This window comes from Cherax quadricarinatus, chromosome 47 (assembly GCF_038502225.1).
Source record: "Cherax quadricarinatus isolate ZL_2023a chromosome 47, ASM3850222v1, whole genome shotgun sequence".
In the NCBI taxonomy this organism is placed as follows: Eukaryota; Metazoa; Arthropoda; class Malacostraca; order Decapoda; family Parastacidae; genus Cherax; species Cherax quadricarinatus.
Genome location: NC_091338.1, coordinates 7,630,964 through 7,653,863, shown reverse-complemented (window position 1 = coordinate 7,653,863; position 22,900 = coordinate 7,630,964). Strand labels below are relative to the sequence as shown.

At 41.9% G+C, this 22,900-nt stretch overlaps 1 protein-coding gene and 1 long non-coding RNA gene across 2 annotated transcripts in view; both read left to right on the top strand.

Moving 5' to 3' along the window:
* Positions 1-22,900, top strand: part of LOC128696526 (uncharacterized) — a 623,432-nt gene that overhangs the window by 262,935 nt on the left and 337,597 nt on the right. The gene's annotated exons all lie outside the window — the stretch shown is intronic.
* The window catches only part of LOC138854044 (uncharacterized), a 69,378-nt gene continuing 53,879 nt past the window's right edge, over positions 7,402-22,900 (top strand). The window contains exon 1 of the long non-coding RNA XR_011393225.1: positions 7,402-7,511. This is a non-coding gene — a long non-coding RNA (uncharacterized lncRNA). The remainder of the gene's footprint in view (positions 7,512-22,900) is intronic.

Genomic DNA, 22,900 nt, shown 5'->3' with positions numbered 1-22,900 from the left:
GGGAGAGAGAGGAGCAAGAAAGGATTGAGAACTATCAGAAAGCACAGAAAAGTAAATGTACGTGAGCTGGGGTGCGGTGGGGACAATAAGGGAACACTGTATCAACATCCGGGGTCCCAGACTATTCAACATCTTACCAGAGGATATCAGAAACGCGGCTGGAACAAATGTAGAAGCCTTCAAAAGGAAATTGGACAAGTATCGTCACCAGGTGCAGGATCAACCAGGCTGTGATGGATATGTGGGAGGCAGCGGGCCTCCAGCAGCAACAGCCTGGTTGACCAGGCAAGCACCAGTCGAGCCTGGCACATGGCCGGGCTCTGAGAGTAGTGAAACTCTCGAAACTCTTCAAAGGTATAAGTAAAAGCTTATAAGATTGACTTGCTTGTTTTAAGGATAGAAAAAATCAGTAATTGCATCGGGAGGCAAAAAAAAAAAGGAACAAATTCCCATTTAACATTGATTTGGCAAAGCGTTAGTACCTCCCTGAATGGTTACTGTCTGTCACAACCGCTGCTTACTACTTTCCATGGTCACTGCAACCTCCCTGAATGGTTACTGCATGTCACAACCGCTGCTTACTACTTTCCATGGTCACTGCAACCTCCCTGAATGGTTACTGTCTGTCAGAACCGCTGCTTACTACTTTCCATGGTCACTGCAACCTCCTTGAATGGTTACTGTCTGTCAGAACCGCTGCTTACTACTTTCCATGGTCACTGCAACCTCCCTGAATGGTTACTGCCTGTCACAACCGCTGCTTACTACTTTCCATGGTCACTGCAACCTCCCTGAATGGTTACTGTCTGTCACAACCGCTGCTTACTACTTTCCATGGTCACTGCAACCTCCCTGAATGGTTACTGCCTGTCACAACCGCTGCTTACTACTTTCCATGGTCACTGCAACCTCCCTGAATGGTTACTGCCTGTCACAACCGCTGCTTACTACTTTCCATGGTCACTGCACCCTCCCCGAATGGTTACTGTCTGTCACAACCGCTGCTTACTACTTTCCATGGTCACTGCAACCTCCCCGAATGGTTACTGTCTGTCACAACCGCTGCTTACTACTTTCCATGGTCACTGCAACCTCCCCGAATGGTTACTGTCTGTCACAACCGCTGCTTACTACTTTCCATGGTCACTGCACTTGTTAGTTAAACCACAAAATGTTTGTGAACAAAAAGACTGGTCGTAGAATAGAGTTACTTGTGTCTGAGTCCAGAAATCGTAGTAACATAATTGTAAATAATTCGTGGAGAGAGCAGGATTGGCTTGCAGTAGGATCGAGTCATGGCTGAAGTCATCACTCCCGCGGCCCGGACCCAGAGCAGCCCTCTTAGTTGATAGCCTGATTAATAATCCTGTTGGTGCTTAAAGCACTCAGTCGAACGTAGGCACAAGCTTTAATTGGGAACAACGCTTGTCTCTCTCTGTGTAGAGCTTTATCATGACTTGGCAAAGCTCTACACAGAGCAAAACGTTATCCCAATAAGAGGTTGCTCAGCAACTTGCCTTTATTTCGCTCTTGTTGTTAGTAAGCCATTTGGATGCACAAAAAGTTTGGTGTTGTGTGTCGGCCACAAGCGCACGCCTCAGAGCACATCAAACTGCTGCATTAACTTGCTATTTCTCTTTAATTATTGTTTAATTCCAGGACAATTTTGGCTTTTGCGAATCACAAATCATCTTTATTAGTTGTGTATAGCACCATGAATAGAGAAGCCAAAACTGATTGGGGAGGGAAGGCGGGAGGGAGAGATTGAGATTAAAGGGAGGGTGTGAGTGTATTGAAAAGGCAGATAACAGGAGACTTCAATTCCACTTTATTTGTCTACAGATGAGGACTGTCTGTTTCTGTCTCCGGCAAGAACTGTCTCCTATACCATGGAATTTATAGGAAAGATAGATGGAAAACATTGGCTACAAACCACCTCTACCCTCTACTGGTGTTTCTATACTGAGATGCAGAAGGCTGTGTTTTTACTAATGGTTCTACATCTAAATACAACTGGGTTACTATACAGATGGTGGATGTGAATAGTTTGATAAACCTGAGCAGCCTCATAGCAAACACCAGGATGCGAGAGACCACTGCTATGACTACCACAATCACCACTACTAACTCTATTTTTACCTTCAGTTGTCAATGGTCTTGAGTACAGATGGGGTTGTAATCGCTGTTATTGAGTGCAGACGAAATTGTAATCTCTGTTACTGATAGCAGACGAGTTTGTAATCGCTGTTATTGATAACAGACGAGTTTGTAATTATTGTTCTTGAGTGCAGGCAGGATCGTAATCACTGGTGAGAGAGAGAGAGAGAGAGAGCAATAACTTGATGCAAGTATCAGGTCACTAAAGCTGAATGCATTACTGAATAAGCTCTTGAAAATACGAACACATTGGACACATAATTCTAATATGTTATTGTTAGCGTTTATGGTGATGCATACATGTTATTTACGTTGCGCGAGTTATAGTTGACCTGATTTTTAGTTAAGTTAATTTAGATACATGGAGAGGGGGAGAGAGCGGGGGGGGGGAAGATGGCTAGTTTATTTCATAAAAAAGCACGTAACTTGTTTCTGGATTTAATTTTCTCCATAAAGACAACAATTAGAAAAAGTAAATAGATTTCAATATTTCTCTCTCTCTCTCTCTCTCTCTCTCTCTCTCTCTCTCTCTCTCTGTATACACACACACACACACACACACACACACACACACACACACACACACACACACACACACACACACACACACACACACACACACACACACACACACACACACACACACACACAAAGAATTGTTCACAGAGGAGACAGAAGGGACTCCAGAAAGACGGAGAGGTGGGGCACACCACCAAGTGCTGGACACAGTGCACACAACCGAGGAAGAAGTGAAGAGGCTTCTGAGTGAGCTAGATACCTCAAAGGCAATGGGGCCAGATAACATCTCCCCATGGGTATTGAGAGAGGGAGCAGAGGCACTATGTGTACCCCTAACAACAATATTCAATACATCTATCGAAACAGGGAGATTGCCTGAGGCATGGAAGACAGCAAATGTAGTCCCAATCTTTAAAAAAGGAGACAGACATGAAGCATTAAACTACAGACCAGTGTCACTGACATGTATAGTATGCAAAATCATGGAGAAGATTATCAGGAGAAGAGTGGTGGAACACCTAAAAAGGAACGATCTCATCAACAGCAGCCAACATGGTTTCAGGGACGGGAAATCCTGTGTCACAAACCTACTGGAGTTCTATGACATGGTGACAGCAGTAAGACAAGAGAGAGAGGGGTGGGTGGATTGCATTTTCTTGGACTGCAAGAAGGCGTTTGACACAGTTCCACACAAGAGATTGGTGCAAAAACTGGAAGACCAAGCAGGGATAACAGGGAAGGCACTACAATGGATCAGGGAATACTCGTCAGGAAGACAGCAGCGAGTCATGGTACGTGGCGAGGTGTCAGAGTGGGCACCTGTGACCAGCGGGGTCCCGCAGGGGTCATTCCTAGGACCAGTGCTGTTTCTGGTATTTGTGAACGACATGACGGAAGGAATAGACTCTGAGGTGTCCCTGTTTGCAGATGACGTGAAGTTGATGAGAAGAATTCACTCGATCGAAGACCAGGCAGAACTACAAAGGGATCTGGACAGGCTGCAGACCTGGTCCAGCAATTGGCTCCTGGAGTTCAATCCCACCAAGTGCAAAGTCATGAAGATTGGGGAAGGGCAAAGAAGGCCGCAGACGGAGTACAGTCTAGGGGGTCAGAGACTACAAACCTCACTCAAGGCAAAAGATCTTGGGGTGAGTATAACACCAGGCACATCTCCTGAAGCGCACATCAACCAAATAACTGCTGCAGCATATGGGCGCCTAGCAAACCTCAGAACAGCATTCCGACATCTTAATAAGGAATCATTCAGGACCCTGTACACCGTGTACGTTAGGTCCATATTGGAGTATGCGGCACCAGTTTGGAACCCACACCTAGCCAAGCACGTGAAGAAACTAGAGAAAGTGCAAAGGCTTGCAACAAGACTAGTCCCAGAGCTAAGAGGTATGTCCTACGAGGAGAGGTTAAGGGAAATCAACCTGACGACACTGGAGGACAGGAGAGATAGGGGGGACATGATAACGACATACAAAATACTGAGAGGAATTGACAAGGTGGACAAAGACAGGATGTTCCAGAGATTGGACACAGTAACAAGGGGACACAGTTGGAAGCTGAAGACACAGATGAATCACAGGGATGTTAGGAAGTATTTCTTCAGCCACAGAGTAGTCAGTAAGTGGAATAGTTTGGGAAGCGATGTAGTGGAGGCAGGATCCATACATAGCTTTAAGCAGAGGTATGATAAAGCTCACGGCTCAGGGAGAGTGACCTAGTAGCGATCAGTGAAGAGGCGGGGCCAGGAGCTCGGACTCGACCCCCGCAACCTCAACTAGGTGAGTACAACTAGGTGAGTATACACACACACACACACACACACACACACACGCACACACACACACACACGCACACACACACCCACACATGTATATATTGACAATATGAATCACACATCACATTTCTCGTTTCTAAAATATATAGGAGACAGGCCCGATTGTATGGTATGTTGGAGTATATTGGTATAATGGAGTTCTAATTGTTGTGTTTATAGAGAGAAAATTGAGTCCACTGGTTATATGTTTTCATTGAGAATGCACTTAAGAATTTTTGATTTCGAGATGGAAATTTAGGGTTTAAGTGACGCAGCCACAAACTTAATGAATATAGACTCCTTAAAACGCAGGCAAACCTGCAGTAAATTAAGAGCCCGACGCTGCTGGTAATTCTCAAAATAAAAACAAAAGAATCAAACTCACGTAAACTTGGTCTCCGTCTGAGATATCATCAATAACAGTAGCTGGATTTGTTGAATAAAATTAGTTAACTTAGGCAAACACAGTTCAGTTACAACGCCAGTCTTTTGATTAAAAAATACCAGCGGTTTTATGTAGATGACAATACCTGTCAATAATAATAATAATAATAATAATAATAATAATAATAATAATAATAATAATAATAATAATGATGATGATGATGAAAATAAAAATAATGCTAGTTTCACTGGAAAACGCTAAACCCGTAGGGCTCATGCAACACCTTAGTATTAGGTAATAAGCCGAGTTGATCCGAGGAAGGATATCTCATATTCCTTGGATCAAAGGCCTCTAAGCTGCATCATGGCGCCTCCGTTCAGGCGTTGAAGCCAATTAATAATACTAAACGGAATAATTCTCTCTACTGTGGCTAGGGAATGCTGACAAAAAGTAGCGGAACAAGGGCGCCGCCCTGAGGCATTAATGTTCTGCCGGTGGGAATCCTCAATTTGATTTTAGTATCCGGTCAAAATAATCAAAAATCTGTTTCCGTTTCGTCGAAGAATTAGTCTGCTCTTTTATGCATTACGTTAAGTGTTCTGATGGATATTCGTTCTCACGTTCGTTACTCGTGCGATACTGGTGATTGGCTTTTGACTCAAGGAATTGGACCTAGCCACTTATTCCTCCCCCCAACCTTGGCTTGATTCTGTTTACCAGTGAAAATACTGCATATTTAACCATACACACGAGAGTGAAAGGGAAGCCTATTAAACCTTTTGCACTCTGACAACTGGCTGATCTTTTCTTTCTGTCTCAGGAACGTGTATAGGACTGTTGAATCTCTCAAACTTATGGTTAGAATTAGTATATGACTACATATGACAGTATATGACTATATAAGACAGTATATGACTATATATGACAGTATATGACTATATATGACAGTATATGACTATATATGACAGTATATGACTATATATGACAGTATATGACTATATATGACAGTATATGACTATATATGACAGTATATGACTATATATGACAGTATATGACTATATATGACAGTATATGACTATATATGACAGTATATGACTATATATGACAGTATATGACTATATATGACAGTATATGACTATATATGACAGTATATGACTATATATGACAGTATATGACTATATATGACAGTATATGACTATATATGACAGTATATGACTATATATGACAGTATATGACTATATATGACAGTATATGACTATATATGACAGTATATGACTATATATGACAGTATATGACTATATATGACAGTATATGACTATATATGACAGTATATGACTATATATGACAGTATATGACTATATATGACAGTATATGACTATATATGACAGTATATGACTATATATGACAGTATATGACTATATATGACAGTATATGACTATATATGACAGTATATGACTATATATGACAGTATATGACTATCTTTACTTTTTTTAATAGTTCTTGTATTTGTAACATTTTCCAATGGGAATTCGAGATAAACAATTATGGAATATTGGTTTCTTGAAAAACCTTTGAGAACAGGTAATCCACTGATATTTCATAGACAACGAGGAAGCAACCAGGCAGCAGCAGGCAGGCAGCAGCCAGGTAGCAGCCAAGTAGCAGCCAGGCAACATCCAGGCAGCAGCTCCCGGCGGATCACCATAAAACCTGTATAGACTCTGCAACTCGTGTTTTTGTAGCGTTCTTAAGCCCAGGTTTTACACCGTATTAGCACAGGACCCCACCAAGAGCGCTCGCCTCTCCCTCACTTAAGTAGGCAACCCTACCCATGGTGTAAGGCTACTCCTATTTCCCCCCTTTACCTTCTTTTCATTTCGCCTTTGTCCCCTCATCTCTTCACCCCCTTTCTTCTTATCCTTCCCCTCGCCGTCTTCTTCCTCATCCTCCTCCATCCTCTTCTCTGGTCAGGTCGGCTACTAGCTGAACACTTCTCTTTCTTACACGCTCAGTGTCTTCATTTTATATTGAAAGCTAAGAGTTGTTAGCCTTCCTCGACTCAGTTTATAACTAAAGCTGTTGTCTTACTTGGGCTCACTCTCTCAGCTAGGAAATGTTATCCTATTTAACGTTATTTTACATTTAAGAGATGCTCGACAACCTCAGCTCATTTCAAGGTTTGGCCCACAATCTTGTACCATTCCCAGGATGCAATCCACAAAATTTGATTAACTTTTGGATACCTGTTCACTGCTAGGCGTACAGGGGCAACAGCTGTAAAGCGACGTGACTATTAGTCTAGCTCTGCCCCAAGATTTGAACCCACGGTCTCTCTCTCTCTCTCTCTCTCTCTCTCTCTCTCTCTCTCTCACACACACACACACACACACACACACTACCAATAAAGAACTCGTAATTATATGCGCTTGCACAAGGAGCATAGTTTAAGTATCTTTTTTACATTTCCTTGTATATACCTCAAAGTTTATATGATTATTTTTTTTTTGGCCATCAGGTATGTGTCCAGCCATCGTGTGTGACGCTGAGTACAGTCTTTCTCTTAATGTGATGAGGTGACATGTGTCGTGAGGATAACCTGATGACCCAGCGTACTAATTCGAGGTAAGTAGAGACAGTCTAGTGACCTGAATGATGACCCAATTTAATAGGGCGAAGTTGGCCTCGTCTTAATAAGCTGGAACTTCTTTAGATCAAAATTGGTCTACATAATTCCAAATGCAGGTGAAAATAGTGCTTTTTCTATGATGATGTGCACCCTAGTCTTCTATACTGCTCTATAGTTCAATCAGCTCTTGGTAGTTTTCATTTTCTTCTTACAAATCCTCAATCAGTAATTTGATGTTTTCATTTTCTTCTTACTCAGAAATTCACGTATTATAAAAAATGTTTGCCTGGGAAGTTTTTCAGCAGTATCGTTTGGTCTTCGAATTCTGTAGTTGCTAACATCCGCCTAATTTGTGGTCCAACAAATACTCCAGTAAGAACGAGTAAATTCCGTTCTTTGAGACTAAGCATCGAAACCTCTTTATTGTATCTGGAAAATCTTAAGTTTCTGATTTAGTCTTCTAGTTCTTATTGAGAGCTACTTGAGCAACCTCCATTAAACACAATATCATCACCCTATTCCTAGAAGATGAAGCCTCGACTTATAAAGACCCGTCTAAAGCAATTAGACTAAAAATTGATAAATCTTTATTGTGTGGTACTGGCGAAATAGATGGCATATTTGGATAACAACATTTCTTGTGTCATTACCCTGTTTGAATGTTGAAATGTCTGTCATGCAAAAATAGCAGTCATTGTGGTGATTTGTTAGCTCTTTCCAAAACCCGAGGACCTGTGAAAGGTATACACCTCTGACTATAGAGTAATCATCCTTCTAACGTTGAGGGATATCTACCACAGCAGCAGACGTGAGATGATAAGAATTTTTCGTGGTCATCCTCATACATTCTTAAATAAGTCTCGTATGCATCACAAAAGTTAGTTTTAGGGGTTAAATCTAAACTTTATTTGTCTAGGACATAACAGAATGAGTCTGAAGAGTTAAAATAAGGTGAGTATAAATAAATTAAATAACAGTTTACATTAAAAACGTTAAACGTTATATATAAATTAGAGTATAGTGAAAACTTTACATCTATAATTAGAATTATGATTATTAAAATTACGAATATAAGAAGTGCATAGAATACAAGTACATAAGTGTTAAAATTGCATGTGAAACGAGGAAAAATTTACCTTTTACTTTCATAAATATTATTATCAGTTGGCAACATCATTGCCAGATTCATTATCAGCATGTCCAAATTGTAAAAAAAAAAAAAAAAAAAAAAAAAAACGTGTTAGAGAGAGAGAATGAAAAAAGAATAAGAAACATGAATTTCAAAGGAGAATTGCACTTTAAGATCTAAGCTAAAAACCCCAAAAGAATCCATCTAATAGATCAAGAGGAGAAACGTGATAGCAACGTTATGACCTTCAACTCTCACCAACTAAGGAACGTCAAACGGCAACAGAGAAATGCCACAACACTCGACACTTTTCCAGCTCTATGTTCATACTACAGCTGAACACGGTGTGAACATTTAACAGGTTGTAAAATGTATTTATAATAGCCGAATCAGACAGTAATTTTGTCACCGCTAACGATAATGCTTAAGAAATTATTGACTGAATGCAAACGAATGAAAATTGTCAAATGATGTCCCAATATTGAAAAAAAAAAATATGGAGATAAAATGTTCCTTCAACTCTTATCCCATTTGTTTAAGATCAGTTTTGGCTAAATGAATGTTGATCATATTTAAATAAAAGATGTAAGATAAACTTAATAACCGGTAATGAACATGAATTTCTCAAGTAAATGCTAAGCCTAGAAATTTGACTAGAATTCTTAAATTAGATTTAAAAAAAAATCTGGGACGAATAAGTACCATACAGATGAGTAATATAAAATTTGCAGAGAGCATTCGACAGAGTAATTTTTTTTTTTTACACAGGGTTTGACAAGGTTAAGGATCCCTAGCTATATTGACAAGCTATTTACAGGTTAAGGATTCCTAACTTTATTGACAAGCTAAGAGCTGTTACCTACATCAACTCATTTGAAAGCATTTTTGGTGTTAAGAAACATACAAGTAGGGAACAAGATGAAGTTGGAGCCATCTGTGAGCCAGCATTTTCATCTGATCAACTGACTTTATCTCGTTGATATTATAATACTGTACGAATGTGTTCCATACTCGAGTCATCCTGGGGATAAATGTTCTCAGATGAAGTGATGTTCTGGAGAAGGGTACAGCCAGAGTGAAGTTGCTGCTTTCTGCCCGTCTTGTGGCATAAAAGCTCGTTTCACGCTGTCCTCGAAGTGGATCCAAGTGTGGTACTTTGACAATATTGGCCTTGTACATAACAGTAAGGCCACCCACATCCCTCCTATGTTGAAGGCTCTGCTGAAATGATAGATCTATCCTCTCTCTCCCTCTCTCTCTCCCTCTCTCTCCCTCTCTCTCCCTCTCTCTCTCTCTCTCTTTTTTTTACACAGGGTTTGACAAGGTTAAGGATCCCTAGCTTTATTGAGAAGCTATTTACAGGTTAAGGATTCCTAACTTTATTGGCAAGCTAAGAGCTGTTACCTACATCAGCTCATTTGAAAGCATTTTTATTGTTATGAGACATACAAGTAGGGAACAGGATGAAATTGGAGCCATCTGTGGGCCAGCATTTTCATTTGATCAACTGACTTTATCTCGTTGACATCATTATGCTGTACGAATGTGTTCCATACTCGAGTCATCCTGGGTATATATGATCTCAGATGGAGTGATGTTCTGGAGAAGGGTACAGCCAGAGTGAAGTTGCTGCTTTCTGCCCGTCTTGTGGCATAAAAGCTTGTTTCACGCTGTCCTCGAAGTGGATCCAAGTGTGGTACTTTGACAATATTGGCCTTGTACTTAACAGTAAGGCCACCCACATCCCTCCTATGTTGAAGGCTCTGCTGAAATGACAGATCTATCCAAGATGGGTCCAGGCGAGAGATGAGACGTCTTGCTCTGTTCTCTACTCTGTCAAGCAGTCGCAGATGAGAGGGGGGGGGGGCAGGCAAACCAAGAAAGTGGAGCATACTCAAGGTGTGAGCGTACTTGTGCCTCGTACAGAATCTTGCAACCCCTACTGTCAAGTAGATGCGAGATACGGCGAAGTGCTGTAAGCTTCCGGGCTGCCTTGTTTGCAAGATTTACAACATGGTTCTTCATGGTTAGTTTGGAGTCAAATTTCACCCCAAGGATATCAACTTCTTCTCCAGGTGCCAACACCCTCCCATTCATCCTTACTACTGCACCAGCATTACCATCATGGTGCCTAGAGACGATCATCTTTTGCGTTTTCTCAAGTGCAAATGTTACTTGCCATCTATTTCCCCAAGCTGATATAGCTCTCAGCTGGTGACTGATGTAGCTTAGAGCAGCTGGCATTTCTTCTCTTGGATAAGTGAATGTCAGTGTACAGTCGTCTGCATATGCATGTGATTCTGGGATGAGATGAAAAGGTCGTTGAAGTAGACATTCCATAACAATGGTCCCAGCACGCTTCCTTGTGGAACACTTGCCCCAATAGGATGTCTTGCTGATTCCGTTCCATTGGGAACTACACTTAGAGATCTACAATGAAGGTAATCACCGAGGAGACATAGCGTAGAGCCTGCAATTCCCAGTGCTTGAAGTTTTGCTAAGAGGCCCTGGTGCCACACCCGGTCGAAAGCGCCAGCAATGTCCAGTGCTACCACACAGCTGACTTTGGATTCATCCAGTGACTGGTGCCACTTAGTGGAGAGGTTTAATAACAGATCAGCAGCAGAGTAACCTTTCCTGAAGCCATATTGACGATCACAAAGTAGCGAGTGATAGTCAAAAAACTCTGCCATTTGTCTTGAGATTATTGTCTCAAGGATCTTACCAGTGATTGACAGGAGTGACACTGGTCTGTAGTTGCTGATTTCTGCTCTGCTCTTCTTTTTGTGAACAGGGACTACATTTGCCTCTTTCCATAGAGAGGGCCATTTACACTCTCTCTCTCTCTCTCTCTCTCTCTCTCTCTCTCTCTCTCTCTCTCTCTCTCTCTCTCTCTCTCTCTCTCTCTCTCTCTCTCTCTCTCTCTCTCTCTCTCTCTCTCTCCCGTATCTACATTCCTCAGAGTACAGCCAGAGTGCTTCAAGGCATCAGCAGTAGTAAAGATGCTTTACTGTTTTTTCCGAACATAAAAGATCTCTGAATATTTTCTAGCCCTCATATCTTCCCTGCCTCTCCTCCCATTTCCTTTCCAATCCTTCCACTTTTTCCTTCTCCTTTTCTCTTTCTCCCTAATCGCTGAGAGTGATTTACCTTCCGTCACTTCTTATACTTCGTGTGACCATCCATACCCAGACTCACTTCTACCTTTGGTGTTGGAAATTACCATCTTGATAGATGGTAATTTCCAAGTAACAATAACTCTATCTTTAATAGACCGCAACGCGTCTTGCTGCTGTAGCTTCTCAACTCTGAATACTTGGCTATATCTTCAATGCCTTACTGAAGTGAGAGTTTACCGGAGAGAACTGATGTAAATTATCGTTAACACATTTACTGCCCGCTCAGTGCGGGCAGTAAATGATCTCGGTATCTTTTCCAGCTCTAATATATATCTCGCCTTGAACGGGGCAGTTAGTATGAATGTGTTTTTATTTTTCTGTTATAGTTTAAGATTGCGATTCTTTACGTGTGTATGGTTGTCTTTATTTTGTATTGTCAGTATCACTGAATGACTCTACCTAGAAGGTGTTCCGGGGGTTAACGCCCCCCGCGGCCCGGTTCATGACCAAGTATCTAGATTAAAGTATTTTTTTTTTAAATCCATCAGCTTTCTTCTCTGAGTTATACTTCTCTTCCCATCACCTTTCTTCTGTTCTACTGTGCCAGCTTTTCCCTCCCTTGCAATTCCTCATTCCCACTCTTTTTCCTATACCATCCAATCTATCCCCTGCTGTTTATTTTCCTATCATCCCCTTTCCTCCTCTGTACCGTCTAATCCCCTTTCCCTCTCCTGTACCCTCTAGTCTCCCTTACCTCTCCTGCACCTTCTAATCCCCCCTCCCCCTATTCCTCCCGATCTTCCTTCCCTGTACCTTCTAATCTCCCGTCCTCTCCATGCATCCCTTCCTATACCTAATCCTCTATCCTACCCCCGTGCTTGGGCTGCTTGGCGGTAGAGGCGGTGGACGTGTGGTGAGACAGCTAGAAAAAGACACTCGTGGCCTTCTGGGTCTCAGGTTTCCACCGCAACAGTTCTTAACTAAAAACTGAATACACTCGCAATGTTCTGTTAGGTGGGAAGCACCTGAGGGTCTTGTCCCAAAAATCCGCACTGCCATAACAATATACTGGAAGTAAAAGAGTGTAAAATAAATCCAGTGAAAAGCTGGGGCGCCGTGGGCACAATAAGAGAACATCGTATCAACATCTGTGGTCCCAGACTATTCAAAAACTTACGATAAGATATCAAAAACAGTTGCGGGACAAGTGTAGAAGTCTTCAAGAGGAAACTGGACAAGTATCTCTACCAAGTGCCAGATCAACCAGGCTGAGATGGATATGTGGACCAGCGGTCGCCACCAGTAACAGTCTGGTTAACCAGGTAAGCACCATGCAAGCCTGGTTGAGGGTCGGGTTCCTGGAGTAGAAAAACTCTCAAAACTGAAGGATATAAAGGTAATGTATATATTCTAATTTATATGATGTTTACATCGTGGGAGCAAAAGCTAGCTATACACAGTGTTCACGAAAACATTCCCTGATTTCAAACAGGTATAACATGTAACTGGCCTGCAAGGTCACTGGAGCTAACTGTTCGTGACTTCTTTCTTTGGAGGTACGTGAAGAGCACAGTTTACATACCACCACTACCTGCAACCCTGGAGGAGCTGAAAATTTCGATCACTGAAGCAATTCGCATGATAACACCAGATATGGTGCAGAGCGTCTGGACCGAACTGGGCTATCACATCGATGTTTGCCGAGCAACCAGAGGGGCGCACATTGAGTGTCTTTAATGCTACCCTATACCACATGAAACTGAATGAAATCCTGCATCTGAAGCTACTAACTGTGAATGATTATTGCAATAAAGTTACATGTTATACCGGTTTGAAATCAGGGAGTGTTTTTGTGGGTAACTTGTATATCCGTCATATACCATCATACAGGATGGATTTCATACATAAGGTACTGTAATCCGTCAGCCTGAGATGACAGATGAGGACATCGTCAAGCAATCCACTACGAGGTCAGTAGCTATGGAATCTTACACAGTAATGAGGGCCAAGAGGATTCATGGGTGGGCCGGTAACCTGCACAAAACTACCAAGAATACTTTTAAAAATAAATTGGAGATTAAACTGGATTTTGTTCTGTCTACTACGACTGTGTATTTTATATTTCATAAAACTAATAATCCATCTACCTACCTATAACCCTCACTTCGTGTGCAGTCACCCCATAATCGCACTTGTTTTGGTTTTCTTCCAACGCCTTCGTAATTCTGCCATAGTGGTCTTGTAATTGTGACAGGCATTATTCCCAGCTCTAAAACCAGTGTATACCTTGAGGGTGTTTCGGTTGTCAGTGCCCCCTCACCCCGGTTGGGGAGTAGCCTTCTCCCTGACTTGACATCTGATCTTTAATTATCTTCATTAGCTACAGTGTGTGAATACCTGAAGGTTAGCCAAAGAAGAATACGGGGGTCACCGCTCCCGCGTTTCAGTCCTATTGGTTGATAGCCTGATCAACCATGTTTTTTAGTGCTAGCGCACACAATCCAACATAAACATATCAACACAGCTGATCAGGAAATGATTTACGGAGCTTATCCAGTGTCCTCTTGAAGAGAACTGGGGGTCAGTTGGTAATTTTATATATGAAGGGAGAGTGTTAAAAATTCCTGGCCTATTTACTCTTATCGAGTTATTTCTGAGTTCTCAGAAATAACTCAATAAGAGTAAATATGGGTATTCTGCATCGCCTGCCAAACCTTTTTCTCTGGTTGGGAGTAATTTCTGTATGCAAATTTAGCACCAGTCTATCTAGATTTTTCACGGCTATAATTGATACATCTTTCTCGCCTACGTTCCAGGAAGTACATTTCAAAGGAGTTCAGGCACTGGCAGTAATTTAGATGTTTGACTTATCTTGCACGAGCAGCTGAAGATTTTTGAAACATTATCATCTGTGACCAGGATAAGATTCTGTTGCAATTCTTTCCACAGGATGAGCGACCCACAGTTGTCGACTAACACCTAGGTCTTTACTTTTACTGTTGTGACTGGAAATCGAACCTGGAATTTACCTTTTAGTGGGGGAAATTACCGTAGGTCGTTTGTGTATTTATTAGACATTTTAAGCAAATTTCACCCTAGAGACGAAATCTTAAAAAATACTTTTTTTTTTTTTTGTGTGTGTGTGTGTGTTATGCCTTTTCTTAAGCTTCGAAATCTTTCACTTTTCTGAGCTGTGATAAATACATCTGTAGGGATATTTTGAAACTGTGTAATATAATGTGTTTGTATCGCATGTGTTTCTTGATAATTATGTTACAACAAATGAATCAGTTAGGGAGTACATATTCACTTATCCTTGTTTGTATGCAAATCCGTGGCTTATTGCGCCTCTCTCTCTCTCTCTCTCTCTCTCTCTCTCTCTCTCTCTCTCTCTCTCTCTACGATACTTTTCAGAAAACAGACGGTAAACATTGTGGGACGTGTAGGCCTGCAGGCCGCTGAAAGCAACAACCTGTTTGAATAGGCAGTCAAAATGACATCTGACCACATGGTAGGGTTCGAAGGTAGGACTCTCGAAACCGATCACAGGTACCCCATAAAAGAATGATCCAGGAGCTAAATATTAAACTCATCACCATTGTTATTATTATTATTATTATTATTATTATTATTATTATTATTATTATTATTATTATTATTATTATTATTGTTGTTATTGTTATTATTATTATTACATGAAATCGTTAAACCTTTAGGGCTTATACAGTGCCTGGGGAAATATGAGTCACTCAGGTTACTTGGAACAAGAACCTCTCACCGGCATAATGAACACGACCAAGCAGCACTAACCGGGTCAACTTGCGTAAACGAAACTCAAGATGGAGTCAGAGGGAAGACTCTAACAAAGTTAACAGCGGTGAAAGCTCTGGTTAAAAGCGCACGGAGGGGCGGCCTGGACGCTGGGTATCATAACACGCTGCGTTAACAACGCTAACTTTGGCTCGTGTGTGAAGGGAAACTTTTGAAATCAGCTGAGTGACTGTAGTAAGAAGGCAAATGACTGCCGAAAATTTGATGGAAAGGGACGCTAATGCATTCACATGGGGGGAGTTTTAATGAAGACGAAGGAAAATATCTGCAATAAAATTTTCAGGTGTTGAATAAGTATTTTATTCATGAATCGTTATTATATAACTTACTGAAGACATTTCGGTCCTTGGGAACTGACAACTCCAGTTATATGTTTTGGAACTGGTCAAAGTCCAAGGTCCGAAACGTCTTCGAAGAAGGTGTTTTAAGTGAATGAAATCGTACCCTTTCGCCTCAACTGAGTTACTGTTTTGAGCAACAACGGTAAAGGTCATTCTCACCAGCCCAGGGAATACCCACAATTATCGCATTTTTCTTGTAAACTTTTGGAGTTTCAGCATCATAAACTGTTATTATGAAGGAAATTTTCTCTCTCTCTCTTTAATTATAATTTTGTTGATATATCATAGTGGAAAATTGGGATTTTATGGCCAGCCTGCGCTGGGAGACTTCAATAGGATGATACAGACATGTACAGGTATTCCACGAGGAGTTCAATCGAACTGGGAACCTCAAACATTATGTTCAAGCATTTCCGGAGTTACTTTCACCTTGAACGACTCACACTCACGGTGACCTGTTCCAGGATAGGTAGTACGTTACTAAATGCTGTAAAAAGCTTTTATGAGGATAGTGAGGCTCAGATTAGGGTGTGTATGAGAGAGGGGGATTACTTCCCAGTAAAAGCAGTCCTTAGACAGGGATATGTAATGTCACCATTGTTGTTTAACATATTTATAGATGGGATTATGCAAGAAGTGAATGCTAAGGTGTTGGGGAGAGGGATGGAATTAAATTATGAGAAAATCAAATGCAAAATGGGAGTTGACAGAGTTACTTTTTGCTGATGATACTGTGCTTTTGGGAGATTCTAAAGAGAACTTGCTAAGGTTAGTGGACGAGTTTGTTAGGGTGTGTAAAGGTAGAAAGTTGAAAGTGAACATAGATAAGAGTAAGGTGATGAGGGTATCAAACGAGTTAAGTAAATAAAAATTGAATATCACATTGAAGGGAGGGAGTATGGAAAAAGTGAATATGTTCAGATATTTGAGAGTTGACTTTTCAGCGGATAGGTTTATGAAGGACGGGTTAAACCATAGAATTTCTGGAGGAAAAAGAGTGGGATGTGCATTGAGGTGTCTGTAAAGATAAAGAACGTTATCTATGGAGGCAAAGAGGGGCATGCATGAGAGTACAGTGGTACCAACACTTTTATATGGGTGTGAAGCATGGGTTGTAAATGCTGCATCAAGGAGGAGGCTAGGAGTGGAGATGTGTCTAAAAGCAATGTGTGGTGTAAATATGTGGAGAATTCGTAGTGTGGAAATTAGGAGGTGTGGATTTACTAAAAGTATTATTCAGAGGGCTAAGGAGGAGTTGTTGAGGGGGTATGGTCATATAGATATGTTGGACCAAAACAGGCTGACCTGAAGGGTGTATAAATGTATAGTGGAAAGAAGAAGGGGTAGGGATCGTCCTAGGAAAGAATGGAGAGAGAGGATAAAAGAGGTTTTGTGTGTAAGGGGCTTTGATGTGTAGCAGGCATGTGTGAGCGTGTTAGATAGGAATGAATGGAGACGAATAGTTTTTGGGACTTAACGATCTGTTGGAGTGTGAGCAAAGTAACATTTATGAAGGGATTCAGAGAAACAGGCAGGCCGGACTTGAGTCCTGGAGATGGAAAGTACAGTTTCGGCACTCTGTTAATGTTGCAGTTTTATAACTGTAGTGTCAGCATGCCTCTGGCAAGACAGTGAAGGAGTGAATGATGGTGAAAGTTTTTCTTTTACGGGCCACCCTGCCTTGGTGGGAATCGGCCGATGTATTAATATAAAATAAAAATAAAATATATATATGGGAAAAGAAAACGAGGCAGAGGGAATTTAGACTAAATTTTATAAAAATACATAAACAATGCAAGATCATTGTTGCAGCAACAACCTAACTGAACATCATGAAGCTAATTAAGTATTGTGGGGGGTTGGGGGTATCTGGAGGGGATGGGGGTATCTGGAGGGGACGGGGGTATCTGGAGGGGACGGGGGTATCATGGGGGGCTAGGGATCTCATGGGTGGGGAGGCGAGTTTACCGTGGGGGGATTGGGGATTCTAAGGGGGGAAGGACACTGGTGTGGTTTACACTCTAAGATCAGGTTCCGGGATTACCACTTTGTCTTGATGGTTTCGCTTCCCCCTCCTCCACACTCTCCATCACTTCCCCTCCACCACTCCCCGTCCATCACTTCCCCTCCATCACTTCCCCTCTACCACTCCCCCTCTACCACTCCCCCTCTACCACTCCCCCTCTACCCCTCCCCCTCTACCCCTCCCTCTCTAACACTCCCCCTCGACCACTCCCCCTCTACCACTCCGCCTCGACCACTCCCCCTCTACCACTCCCCCTCTACCACTCCCCCTCTACCACTCCCCCTCTACCACTCCTCCTCTACCACTCCCCCTCTACCACTCCCCCTCTACCGTTCCCCCTCCTCCACTCCCCCTCCACCACTAAATAATGGGAATATGATAACTTTTAGATCCTACCTTCGTAGGATATTGTAAAAAATAATTCTGGTTTACCGAGTTTATTCCTCATTTGCTCCCTTTTATTTTCCCTTATCTGTTGCATCATTATTTCTACCAGAAACACTGCCGGAACAGCGGCCGGAGCAATCAGGCTGTGGTGGACATGAGGTCCAGGGTGCCGCCAGCAGCAACAGCCTGGTTGACCAGGCCAGCATCAAAGAAGCCTAGCCAGGGCTGCACGAGTAGAACTCTCAAAATCCAGGTGGCAGCTTCCCGAAGCTAATGCTCTGGCGTGATGTGAGACTTGCACATGGGCCAGTAGGCCTTCTACAGTGTTCCTCCATTCTTATGTTCTTATGAGTTATCAAAGCTTATTGTCTGGGTACCACTGAAAATGGGTTGGGCAAATATATTTTGATGGATTTGAGAAGAACCTGTCCAGTATGGGCCAATAGGCTCTGTTTCAGTGTTCCTCTTTTCTTATGTTGTCTCAATTTTTGTTGCCTTCTCAAGAGCTGGATTATATAAGCCTCTGTTAAAACAACGTTTCGCTCAAGACGGTGACATAATAAAGCTCTACTGCTCCTGCCTACTTCCTGTACTCGACTGAAGAAGCCTACTGTGTAGGCGAAACGTTTCGGAATAAAGTTGCCTAACTTTTGCCTATGTGTCTTGCTTACCAACTTGTCAGTATTGTATACCATTTTGATATTCAAAGTTCTCTCCGAGCGAAATGTCTTTCTCGAGACTTTGTGTGCCAACGTGTGTTTCGCTTGTACTCGTGGTCACTGTTTTTCAAGGCGCTGTGTCTTCATATTTTTTGTCATTTTACATTGTCTTTTTTTTTTCCTTCGCATCTTTTTTCCTTCTTTCACGTCTTTCTCTTCTTCACATCCTTTCTTGGCGTCTTCTCTCCTTCATACCGTCTTCCCATCACATCTTCGTTATTTTTCTTCACAACTTTTCCTTTCATCTCCCTTCTTACATTCGCAACATCTTTCTTTCCTCGTCTTTTTCTCTTCCTCTTCTTTCCACACCATTTTTTCCCTCTCACGTCTTTCCTTCCTCCACATTTTCTTTGACTTCACACTTCCGGTTAAACATTTACTTAGGCGCTTGTAAGTGGTTCTCTGTCTTAACCTCTCATAGCTCTGAATCCAGGGAATTGGATCAATTCCATGTTTTCCTCCCATTCCCCAACACACTGTGTGGCCCTTACGGGCTTAACGCTTCCCCATGAAAAAAAAAAAACCTTGTGAGGTTAACAATCCGAATTATTATTATTATTATTATTATTATTATTATTATTATTATTATTATTGCTATTGTATTGTTTTATTGTTGCTATTGTATTAGTATTATTGTACTGTTATTATAAATCATTATTTTATTATTGTACTAATATTATTATTAATCATTATTATTTTATATTATTATTATTATTATTAAGTTCTAAACTTGTATTGATCATTTAGTACAAGAAGTAGAGGAGGCTCGATACTCCGTCAGTTAATAGGAAGACAAACACGCTAGCGAAGTGTTCTCAAATAGCAAGCAACCTTCACTCTCTTGTCAGGCGAGTTTAACCTTGTAGGAACCGCTGTTCCAGCCTTGTGGAACACGGGCTCCCACATCTTTGCCAAAGTCGCTTCCATCCCCGAGCCTTTGAATGGACTCCCGGATTAAAAGTATTTGTGTTCGCTGTAAGCCTTTTGGTTTTTCTTCAGAGCAACATTTTGTTTGTGTGTTTGCCGCTGTTGTTCCTGTGTTTGTTATCGTCCAAACATAGGGTAGCATTGTTTTTACATGTTGATTATTTGTGTTTGTGTCCCTTTTCCTCTTCCTTCATATGTAGGTTTTCTGTTTCTCTTCTTTCTCTTCTTTCGTCCTCCTTCGTTCTTCTCCGTCCATCTTGATTCTTCTGGCCTTCCACTTCTGTCCTACATTCCTGGCCTCCACTTCTCAATCGTCCTCCTTCCTACTCTCTTGCCCTTCTACTTCGCCCTCCATCATCTGTTTCTCTACTTTCTACTCTTCGTTATCCCCACTTCCTCCTTCCTCCACCTCCATCTCCCTCCCCCTCCCCCCTCTTTCCACTCCTCCCCCTTTACATGCCTCCCCTACCCATCCCACCTCTTCCCCACCTCCTCCCCACCTCTTCCCCCTTCCCCTCCTCACCTCTCCCCTGCCCCTCCCCACCTCCTCCTCCTCCCTACCCCTTCCCCTCCCCCCTGTCCACCGTGTGGGGCTCGTGTTTCTCTGTTTGGGACGTGATGCCGGCCTGTGGCTCCCTCCACGACGGATTGAATTTCTCCAATTTTTGGCTATTTTTATCACAGCTTTATCCCCGTGACGGAATTGTTACTTGACGGATGTGTGTGTGTGTGTGTGTGTGTGTGTGTGTGTGTGTGTGTGTGTGTGTGTGTGTGTGTGTGTGTGTGTGTGTGTGTGTGTGGACATTTCTGGAATTTAAGAGAGGTGAAAAGAACATTTCTCCAATCCACATTCAAACCCTAACTGAAATGTTAATGTAATTTACACGTATGTTAAACTATGTATGGTAAAAGTACTTTTGTATACCTGTACGTATATAAATTTACTGCTCGAAATGCACAGCATGTCAGTGGCTTTCTTTTGTGCTTAACAGTACCTTATTATAAACTATACTTTGCATACTGCACAAAGAAATAAAGTTTGTACTTGCTGACTACCGAGTCCAGGTCCGGCGAGACAGAGATCACTACTACCATAGCCAACTAAAGAGCCATCGGCAACCATACCGTCACCTGCATGTTGACACACTGCCATGCCACTCCCCCACCATAGTGCCGACATGGGGGATCTTGGTTGCTTGGTTAATTGGGTTTAAAGTATATGTAACCTATTTACTCTCAGTCAAGAATACTTTAATTCCCATTCCAGGTATTAAAATAAATCATATATGTAAATACTCAGAGAGGCATACGCCTGTGTGTATCCTGTGTGAGTCGTCTTGTAACAGATCTGTTTCAGAGTTATAATGTCGAGTAAACTGTATACCACCAGTCAAGAATACTTTAATTCCCATTCCAGGTATTAAAATAAATCATATATGTAAATACTCAGAGAGGCATACGCCTGTGTGTATCCTGTGTGAGTCGTCTTGTAACAGATCTGTTTCAGAGTTTTAATGTCGAGTAAACTGTATACCACCAGTCAAGAATACTTTAAACGCTATTATGGGAATTAACGCGAACTATAAATGCATATATGCTGAGATATATATACCTTTTGTATACACTACTATCCATTAATGATGCCTGAAGGACGCTTCTGGGGTCAGCGCCCCCTCGGCTCAGTCCCTGACCAGACCCCCTGGTGGATCAAGACCTTATCAATCACGTTTGTTTGTGATGGACGCACGCAGATCAACGTATGAACCACAGCACGACTGGTCTGGAGCTGATTTCCGGAACTTGTCCAGTTCTCTCCTGAAAACAACCAGAGGTTTGTTGGTAATTCTTCTTATGCACGGAGAGAGGGCGCTAAAGAGTCGAGGACCTCTGACACTCATCGTGGTATTCCTGAGGTTTGGTATTCCAGCTTGCTCGCCGTAACTTAGTCTCTTCACCAGGGGCCAGATTAACTAGGCTGCGATGGATATGTGGGTCAGCGGACAACCAGAAACAACAGCCTGGTTAACCTGACAAACAACAAACTAGCCTGATCCAAGGTAGGGCTTCGAGAGTAAGAAAAACTCTCTGAACTCATCAAAGGTATATCAGAGGTACACGTATATACCAGTCTGACAATGCATACCTTCCACTGTCTTTATAGAAGGTTAATATAATTAGTTAATTTTAAGAGTATTTATTACCATTCCACACCTGAATAATAATTGTATACGTATGTACCACCCTTCTTAAGAAGGTAAATAATTCTGTAAGTAGGTGAAGATTGTTGTTGTGTGTGCGTACTCATAAATTCCATTTTCTTTTTACATTCTCTCCCATTCACTCTCTCTTTTATTCTCTCTTTCTTTCTCTCCTGTTCTCATTTTCTTTCTCTCCTATTAATCTCATTTTTTCCATTCCATTTCACTTTATAGCCCCCCCTCTTCATCATTATCTCCCTCAATGCCCTCTTAGTCTCCCTTTTTCTTTTATTTTCATTCTTCCCATCTTCCTATTATTCTCTCTTCCAATTTCTCCCCATGTCTTCCTCTATTTCTCCCTTATTTTCGTCTTATTCTCCACCATCTTTCTTGTATTCTCCCTCTTCTACCTCTTATTCTCCCTCTTTCTCGTCCTACTCCATGTTGTGGATATCTTATCACTCTTGCATTTTGTCCCTTAACCCCAACCTTTTAAGCAATATTTTTACCTCCATCTTAGAGAAAACGGGATCCCTTCGATTTGGTAATGGTGCGCTATTGTTGGCATATAGGAATGTGCATTATTTGTGCCCCACACCATTACTCTTCAAGTGACCTGTTTGTAAGTAACCCTGCTCCTGCTGTGGGTGGCCCAGCCCTTGCTGTGGGTGGCCAGCCCTTGTTGTGAGTGGCTAGCCCTTGCTGTGG